This window comes from Rhinolophus ferrumequinum, chromosome 28 (genome assembly GCF_004115265.2).
Source record: "Rhinolophus ferrumequinum isolate MPI-CBG mRhiFer1 chromosome 28, mRhiFer1_v1.p, whole genome shotgun sequence".
Taxonomy (NCBI): domain Eukaryota; kingdom Metazoa; phylum Chordata; class Mammalia; order Chiroptera; family Rhinolophidae; genus Rhinolophus; species Rhinolophus ferrumequinum.
The window spans coordinates 14,953,342-14,961,808 of NC_046311.1; the positions used below are offsets into that span (position 1 = coordinate 14,953,342).

General features: G+C 47.3%; 1 long non-coding RNA gene and 4 other non-coding genes across 6 annotated transcripts in view; all 5 read left to right on the forward strand.

Annotated features, from left to right (window-relative positions):
* The window catches only part of LOC117018805 (uncharacterized), a 47,336-nt gene extending 39,266 nt beyond the window's left edge, over positions 1 to 8,070 (forward strand). For both annotated transcript variants that reach the window (XR_004422325.1, XR_004422326.1), the window contains 4 exons: positions 4,159 to 4,285; positions 4,809 to 4,940; positions 7,281 to 7,413; positions 7,938 to 8,070. This is a non-coding gene — a long non-coding RNA (uncharacterized LOC117018805). The remainder of the gene's footprint in view (positions 1 to 4,158; positions 4,286 to 4,808; positions 4,941 to 7,280; positions 7,414 to 7,937) is intronic.
* On the forward strand, positions 4,519 to 4,611 carry LOC117019001 (small nucleolar RNA SNORD116). The gene has a single exon (XR_004422390.1). It is a non-coding gene; the product is annotated as a small nucleolar RNA SNORD116 (small nucleolar RNA).
* On the forward strand, positions 5,184 to 5,277 carry LOC117019002 (small nucleolar RNA SNORD116). The gene has a single exon (XR_004422391.1). It is a non-coding gene; the product is annotated as a small nucleolar RNA SNORD116 (small nucleolar RNA).
* LOC117019009 (small nucleolar RNA SNORD116) lies at positions 7,650 to 7,742 on the forward strand. Its single transcript, XR_004422398.1, has one exon. It is a non-coding gene; the product is annotated as a small nucleolar RNA SNORD116 (small nucleolar RNA).
* Positions 8,071 to 8,314: 244 nt separating the features above from the next.
* LOC117019018 (small nucleolar RNA SNORD116) lies at positions 8,315 to 8,407 on the forward strand. The gene has a single exon (XR_004422406.1). It is a non-coding gene; the product is annotated as a small nucleolar RNA SNORD116 (small nucleolar RNA).
* Positions 8,408 to 8,467: the final 60 nt, after the last annotated feature.

Below are 8,467 nucleotides of genomic sequence, written 5' to 3' on the forward strand. Positions count from 1 at the left end.
CAAGTCTTTCCTGAATATGCACATGATTCTATACCAGTGTCACCCTTCTAGGTTCCTAAGAACACATTGAATCTTCTCACAATCATCATTCTACAAAAAATTTCACTCCCCACATATTTTTGGTTAATTTATTGTTTTCTAAAACTGTTATCCACTGTGTCGGGCAGCAGCAACTAACACTTTAAATTACCTCTGAATGAATTCTGAATTGGGAGAAATAAAACCAAAACTTTTAGAAATAAAACTAATATACAACATATAAATCAAAATAAATAATTACAATGATTTGGATAGGAGACCAGTTCTGCTCTTTCCAGTACCAGTGCCAGGAATGTGGCTGTTATTTTCAAAATACCACTGAGCTGGGGAGTGAGCAATGAGACCAGGATAACTTAAAGAATAGAATGTTTCCTGATTTGAGACATTCAATTTTTAAAAAATTTTTATTATGAGCCCCCACCCCAGTTTGCAGCCATTTCTTATTGAGTTTTCAGATTTCCAAAGTTGATTCTGCAAGCTTTTTCCTGTTTTTTGTTATTAGTGTTCTATAGAGGGACAGATTTTTGGAGTTACTTACTCTGCTACTTTCACTAATGTCACTCCTCAACACATTTATTTCTCCAATCACTAATGATATTGGACATAGTTTAATGGGTTTATTTGTTACATCTATGTCTTCATTGGAAAAATGTTTATTAAAATAATTTTAACAATTTTTAATTGGATTATTTGCCCTATTGATGAGTTGAAAGAGTTCATTATATATTATGGAAATAAATGTTTTATTAGAGATATTATTTGAAAATTTTTCTCTATGATTCTGTGGGTTGTATTCTGTCTATAATAACGGTATCCTTAAGTCACACAATATGTCAATATTGATAAAGTGAAATTATGTACATTTCTGTTAATTATCTATTTGTGAAGTAAATATTTTCTATTCTTACTATTTTCATTAATGAACTGTATCTTGTAGTTTCTTATTTGTAATATAAACATGAGGAATGGCTAGTATGTTGAATCACATCATGATTGATGAAAACTAAAATGTTTAAGGCTGTGCTGCTTAGCGCTACCTCAAAACTGTGTGTACATAATATTTGAGTCTATTTCATAAAGGTTTGGTGTTCAGTGAACAAGATGGTACTTTCATAAACTGTGATTGAGTTTCCTTAGAAGTGACTGTATGGAAGCCCTCAGGTTGCAGGAACTCCAAGATGGATCAATGGGAGCACAAGATGGCTGAATGGGAACCAGATGGCTGAATGGGAACAAGATGGCTGAATGGGAGCACAAGATGGCTGAGTGGGAACACAAGATGGATCAATGGCAGCACAAGATGGCTGAATGGGAGCACAAGATGGCTGAATGGGAACACAAGATGGATCAATGGGAACAAGATGGCTGAATGGGAGCACAAGATTGCTGAATGGAAACACAAGATGGCTGAATGGGAACACAAGATGGCTGACTGGGAGCACAAGATGGCTGAATGGGAACACAAGATGGCTGAATGGGAACACAAGATGGCTGAATGGGAACACAAGATGGATCAATGGGAGCACAAGATGGCTGAATGGGAACACAAGATGGCTGAATGTTAACACAAGATGGCTGAATGGGAGCACAAGATGGCTGAATGGGAACACAAGATGGCTGAATGGGAACACAAGATGGATCAATGGGAGCACAAGATGGCTGAATGGGAGCACAAGATTGCTGAATGGGAGCACAAGATGGATCAATGGGAACAAGATGGCTGAATGGGAACACAAGATGGCTGAATGGGAGCACAAGATGGATGAATGGGAGCACAAGATTGCTGAATGGGAACACAAGATGGATCAATGGGAACAAGATGGCTGAATGGGAACACAAGATGACTGAATGGGAGCACAAGATGGATGAATGGTAACAAGATGTCTAAATGGGAGCACAAGATGGATGAATGGGAACACAAGATGGCTGAATGGGAGCACAAGATGGCTGAATGGGAACACAAGATGGCTGAATGGGAGCACAAGATGGCTGAATGGGAATACAAGATGGCTGAATGGGAACACAAGATGGATCAATGGGAGCACAAGATGGATCAATGGGAGCACAAGATGGCTGAATGGGAGCACAAGATGGCTGAATGGGAATACAAGATGGCTGAATGGGAGCACAAGATGGCTGAATGGGAGCACAAGTTGGATCAATGGGAGCACAAGATGGCTGAATGGGAACACAAGATGGCTGAATGGGAACACAAGATGGCTGAATGGGAATACAAGATGGCTGAATGGGAGCACAAGATGGCTGAATGGGAACACAAGATGGATCAATGGGAGCACAAGATGGCTGAATGGTAACAAGATGGCTAAATGGGAGCACAAGATGGATGAATGGGAACACAAGATGGCTGAATGGGAGCACAAGATGGCTGAATGGGAACACAAGATGGCTGAATGGGAGCACAAGATGGCTGAATGGGAATACAAGATGGCTGAATGGGAACACAAGATGGATCAATGGGAGCACAAGATGGATCAATGGGAGCACAAGATGGCTGAATGGGAGCACAAGATGGCTGAATGGGAATACAAGATGGCTGAATGGGAGCACAAGATGGCTGAATGGGAACACAAGTTGGATCAATGGGAGCACAAGATGGCTGAATGGGAACACAAGATGGCTGAATGGGAACACAAGATGGCTGAATGGGAGCACAAGATGGCTGAATGGGAATACAAGATGGCTGAATGGGAGCACAAGATGGCTGAATGGGAACACAAGATGGATCAATGGGAGCACAAGATGGCTGAATGGTAACAAGATGGCTAAATGGGAGCACAAGATGGATGAATGGGAACCCTGTTTCTTCAGGGTTTGCCATGGAACATGAAGTATGTAAAAAAAAAAAAAATCAAATTCACACAGTTTCCTGTTGGCACAATTAAGGTGTTATCACTTACCCATACATAGCCTGGCCTGAAGTAAGTTCCACAAGCATGCATGATTTCTCAACACTAGTCAGGTGGACATGTCATGTGAGGCTCTTCGTTGGACAAGAAAAGATCTTCCTCTTCTTTAACTACTAGACAAGTATGGGTGTCCTGGGAAAAGTGTGGTCTTGGGTGTGCACCAAGCCTGTGGATCACTCACAAATGTAAGCAATCCTTTCACTAAACATTTCCCATTTACTTAAGAAAAAATAGACCTGGTAGAGGGAAACAAACATGTGTCCCCAATGAAACAGGAGGTTTCACTGCAAGAATGGATTGACCGTTCCACTTACTCACTGGAAAGGATACGGATTCTCAAAGATTCTGGAGAATTGTGAGGTCATTGGGTCACTAGGAAGCCTGCTCACCCTGCCCTTCTGAATGTTCCTGCATCACCGAATGTGTCCATATTGAAATGACTCCCCCATATGGATCAGGGTCACAGGGGATGAAGGCTGGGAATGGCCCTGAGTTTCCTTTTATCTCCCTGAAGGCATTACACTTACTGGAATGAACGGGAACCTGAACAAACATCGCTGGATGCTTAACATTAAGACAGGCAACTTTTGCCCTGTAGCCAGTGTCCAAAATTTTCAGCCTTATTGTCAACGATTTCAATGTTTTGGTGGTTGCTGTGTTTCCATCAAGAGCAGTGACAACTGCAGGGATAAAATGTCCAGGGTGACATCGAGCCCATGGTCAGGAAGAGGGTGCACACAGAATGGTCACTGATCCTAAGGACCACTGCTCTTGATGGAAACACAGTGACCACCAAAACATTGAAATGACTAACATAAGGCTGATTTGATCAGAAGAAGAACCTATGAAAGAAGGAGTCTGTAAACTATTGTAGAGGCCTCTTGAGGTAAAAGAATGCCTCCTTTCTTTTGAGGAACACATCGTCTGTTGTTGGGAAAGAGAGCATGAAGAAACTAGAGAAATGGGATGAAGGTGATCTTCCTCAGGGGCTGAGTCCCCTGTACAGGACCTCACACACACAGCGGCATGCCCACCTACCCTCATGCTGTCACACACACCTGCAGTCATGCCTTAGATAGAGGGACATGGAGGAGATGCAAGACTGACCCTGTGAAAGGTTGGCAAGGATCTTGTTACCTGAGAACCAGGGCACATTTCTGACATGTGTCTGTGACTTATCCGCCTTGCCCAGGTGGAGTGGCCGTGCATGGCTCACCAGGGGCCCAGAGAGGTGACCTTCCCTTTTCATACTGGAGGTGCCGGGAGACTTGAGGAAAGTGTCACCATGGAGTGCCCATGCCCATGGATCACTCAGGAAGGTAAGCATTCCTCTGTCCCAAGCTCTGCCATTGTCCTTAGGGTCATTGACCTGAGGTAGCCTATCACTGTCCCCAGTGGCACCTGGGGTCCTGCCCCAAGAGGACACGCTGTCCCTCTCACTCAGTGGTTTGGATGTGGATCTACCCAGCCCCTCAGGACTCTGAGGTCATTGGGTCATCCCGTGACCCGCCCAGCCGGCCCTGCTCACAGCCTTGCGTCCCAGCACGTGCTCGGATCGATGATGACTCCCTCATATGCATTCCTTGGAAAGCTGAACAAAATGAGTGAGAACCCTCTACCGTCGTTCTCATCGAATCTGAGGTCCAGCACGTTGACTTCCCCAGGGGAATAGGGAGTGAGGGACAGGCTCCCCTTGGGCACACTCATGCGAGAATCACACAGTCCACAGTTAACAGTTTGTGACAATTGGATGCAAGGCCTACTGCCAAGGAAAGACTGACATTATCTTTTTAACTGAGGACCTGGGACATTTCTCCAATGCGATTTCTCTCCACTTCTAAGGTCAGATGCATTGGAAGCTTATCGCTGGCTAAGAGCAGAAGCTCTTTCTCTCATTCAATGGTCATCAGTTCCCGGAAGTCCCAGAAGATGTGTGTCCCTCAGTGAGCACTCTGCCTGGGATCACTTAGGAAGGTAAGGCTTCCTGTGGTCTGAGTGCCACCATCGGCTCCTGGATTCCGTGGAGCTGCTAGAGGGGGCTCATCTGGCTGTCCTGAATGGCTCATGGGTTCCTTTCCAAGAGCTAAATGACTTTCTGTCTCGCCCAGTGGCATGGATGTGGAACATTCCACGTGCTGAGGACTCTGAGGTCATTGGGCCACCACGTGACCCTCCCAGCCATCCCTGCTCACTGGTCCTACATCCCAGCACGTGCTCGGATCGATGATGACTCCCTCATATGCATTCCTTGGAAAAGCTGAACAAAATGAGTGAGAACTCCTTACCGTCGTTCTCATCGAATCTGAGGTCCAGCACGTTGACTCCCCCAGGGAAGGAGGGGCGAGGGACAGCTTCCCCTTGGTCACACTCACGCCAGCACCACCCAGGGCATCAGCACTGGAGAGCCCCCTGATACTGTCAGTATTGTTATTGCATTAGGGGTGTCTGGCTGAATGGCCAGGCCTATTGTTAGGTCGACTAGCACATAACAATCTCAGTTTGTGGTTATGTCATGGGTCCTGTGAACACATGGATATGTCTGGGCCATGTTTTTCATTCGGACATACCCCAAGAGATCTGATTCTGGGAGCCAATGATTAGAACCTTGCATGGTTTCTGATTAGAATCACAGGCCAGGCACGTAGTGAACCCATTCTTGGTTTTGGTCTTTTTGAGGAAATGTGACTACAGTTGAGTAAGGGGCAGGGACAGAGGGTGAGTGCTGTGGTGCTTGATTTGGCACCTCATCTGTTTCAACTGCTCCCATATGACCCCTGCAAGGTGGCCAACCATTGACTGTAGTGAGGACCTAACTGAATGAAGATGCTGTGCTGGCTCATTGCCAGGGCAAGGGCGGAGCTTGAGGGACGGGACAGGTTGTAGTGTGATTCCTGTGACCTTCCAGTGCAGTTTGTCCTGTATTGTTTTAACACAAGCCATTGCCTTACAGCCATGTCTTCCGTTCTTGGTGGGGTTGCCAGGTGGTACCTCTCAGGGAAGGCCGCAGGGTCTGTGAGAATGACATGTGGTAACTGACCTTTGTTCACTTGGAGTCTACGTGCAAGGTAGTCGCACTTTGTAGTTGTTTCCTAGCGTGTTGAAAAGGTTCGTGCTCCCAAGACCGCCAGCTGAGGAGCACTGCTTCAGGTTTCTTAGGTAAACATTCTCCTTGACCCTTACGTGTGTGCTCGGTGCTTCCAAGGTCAAAGAGTTACTATAGGAGAGGTTTATTCTCTGGGTTCTGGCAGCTCACATTTTCCTCAGAGGTGCTTGGATTTATTACTGGAAGGGTTTGGACTCGGCAGGGACTTTTAGTGCTGTGATCCCAGGGGAACTTCCATGGAGAGGTATCTGTCTACCTTGGAAACCCTCCACATTTCCTTGCGTGTGAGATGTGTTCTCTTGACATTCTTCCTTTTGTGTTTGTGGATGACGTATTGGTCTGTTCACACAAAGTGGAAGTCCTTTCTGTCTGTCTTTCTGATGTCCACCACCATCCAAGTGGGCATAGCTTTCCAGGCTCCCTGGTGGAGACTCCATGCCAGCCTGTTGACGATGCCACTTTGGGCGAGGAAGCCACGTGCCTGAACATTTTCTCAGAGGTCAGGGCCTTGAATGTCACTGGCTTGGAAATGCCTGGTTCCTGGATGCGAATGGGCCCCATATTCCATCGAGTGTTACCTTTATCCTGGCAGGTGATCCACCATTTTCTCTCAGTTTACCTAGTTAGCATAAGCAGTCACCTAGCCTGACTCGTTTGGCAAGTGAGGATTAAGGTGGACGTTGCTGCCCTGGAGCCAGTGTCCCAGTGGAGCCAACCTTTATGTTGGGGATTTCATTGTTCAGTTGGTTGCAAATTTTCCGTCATGTACAATTCACCTGTGACAACTTGCAGGGACAGAGTTCACAGGTGGACGTCACATTCTCAGGCAGGGAGATAGTTACATCACCTGGGTCGTGTTCTTGTCCAGAAGGAGAGGCTGTGAGAGACGACGGTCATGGACTGTCTCAGAGCCTGTAGCGTCCTCGTTCACATCCTGTTTGGAGGCTGTGCTCTTCCGCCACTGGGAGGCGGGGAATGAAGTTAGGGTTTGAGCAGAAGGCCTGCTCGTTCAGGACCTGCTGCCCCACACAGACACACATACACATTCCTGCACAACCTCCTACCCTCATGTCATCACACACACCTGCAGTCACTCCTAAGGGACATCGAGGAAATAGAAGGCTGCCCCAGGAAAGGGTGCCATAGATCTTCTTACCTGAGGGTCTGGGGGCATTTCTGACGTGTGTCTCTGACTTGTTTACATTGTCCAGGTGGAGTGGCCATGCACAGCTCACCAGGGGCCACAGACCAGCAACCTTCCCATTTCCTAGATGAGTTTAGGGGCAACGGAGACCTGAGAGAATTCACCCTGATGTGTACCATTCCCATGGATGACTCAGGAAGGTAAGCATTCCTCTGTCCTAAGCTCTGCCATTTTATTTCGGATCATAGACCTGCTAGAGACAACCTGTCACTGTCCCCCGTTGTACAGTGTTTTCCCCAAGAAAGGAATGACTGTTCCTCTCCCTCAGTGGCTTGGATGTGGATCCTCCCGACCTCTGAGGACTCTGAGGTCATTAGGTCACCCAGCGACCCGCTCAGCCAGCCCTGCTCACAGCCCTGCATCCCAGCACGTGCTCGGATCGATGATGACTCCCTCATATGCATTCCTTGGAAAAGCTGAACAAAATGAGTGAGAACTCCCACCGTCGTTCTCATCGAATCTGAGGTCCAGCACGTTGACTCCCACAGGGCAGAAGGGGGTGAAGGACAGGTTCCCCTTGGTCACACTTAACTACACCACATAGTCCTAAGTGACAGAGTGTATGACAGTCAGCTGCCAGGCGTTCTCCACACGAAAGGTTGACTTGTTTCTTGTTTTGAGGACCTGGGGATATTTCTCTAACGAGCATGTTATTTCTCTCCAGTTCTGAGGTCAAGTGCATTGCAAGCTTCTTTGTTGACTAAGAGAAGAAGCCCTTTCTCTCCTTGGCTGACTGGAAGTTTCCGGGAGTCCCAGAAAAAGTGTGTCCCTGAGTAAGCACCGAGCCTGGGATCACATTGGAAGGTAAGGCTTCCTGTGGTCTGAGTGTAGCCATCAGCTTCTGGTTTCCAAGGAGCTGCTAGAGGGGGCTCGTTTGGATGTCCTGAATGGCTCGTGGGTTCCCCTCCAAGACCTGACTGTTCCTCTGCTCAGTGGCTTGGATGGTGACTCTGTAGGTCGCTGAGGTTTCTTAGGTCATTGGGTCACCCCATGACCCGCCCAGCCGGCCCTGCTCACAGCACTGCGTCCCAGCACGTGCTCGGATCGATGATGACTCCCTCATATGCATTCCTTGGAAAAGCTGAACAAAATGAGTGAGAACTCCCACCGTCGTTTTCATCGAATCTGAGGTCCGGCACGTGCAGTGGCCCAGGGACAGGAAGATGAGGGACAGATTCCCCTTGGTCACACACT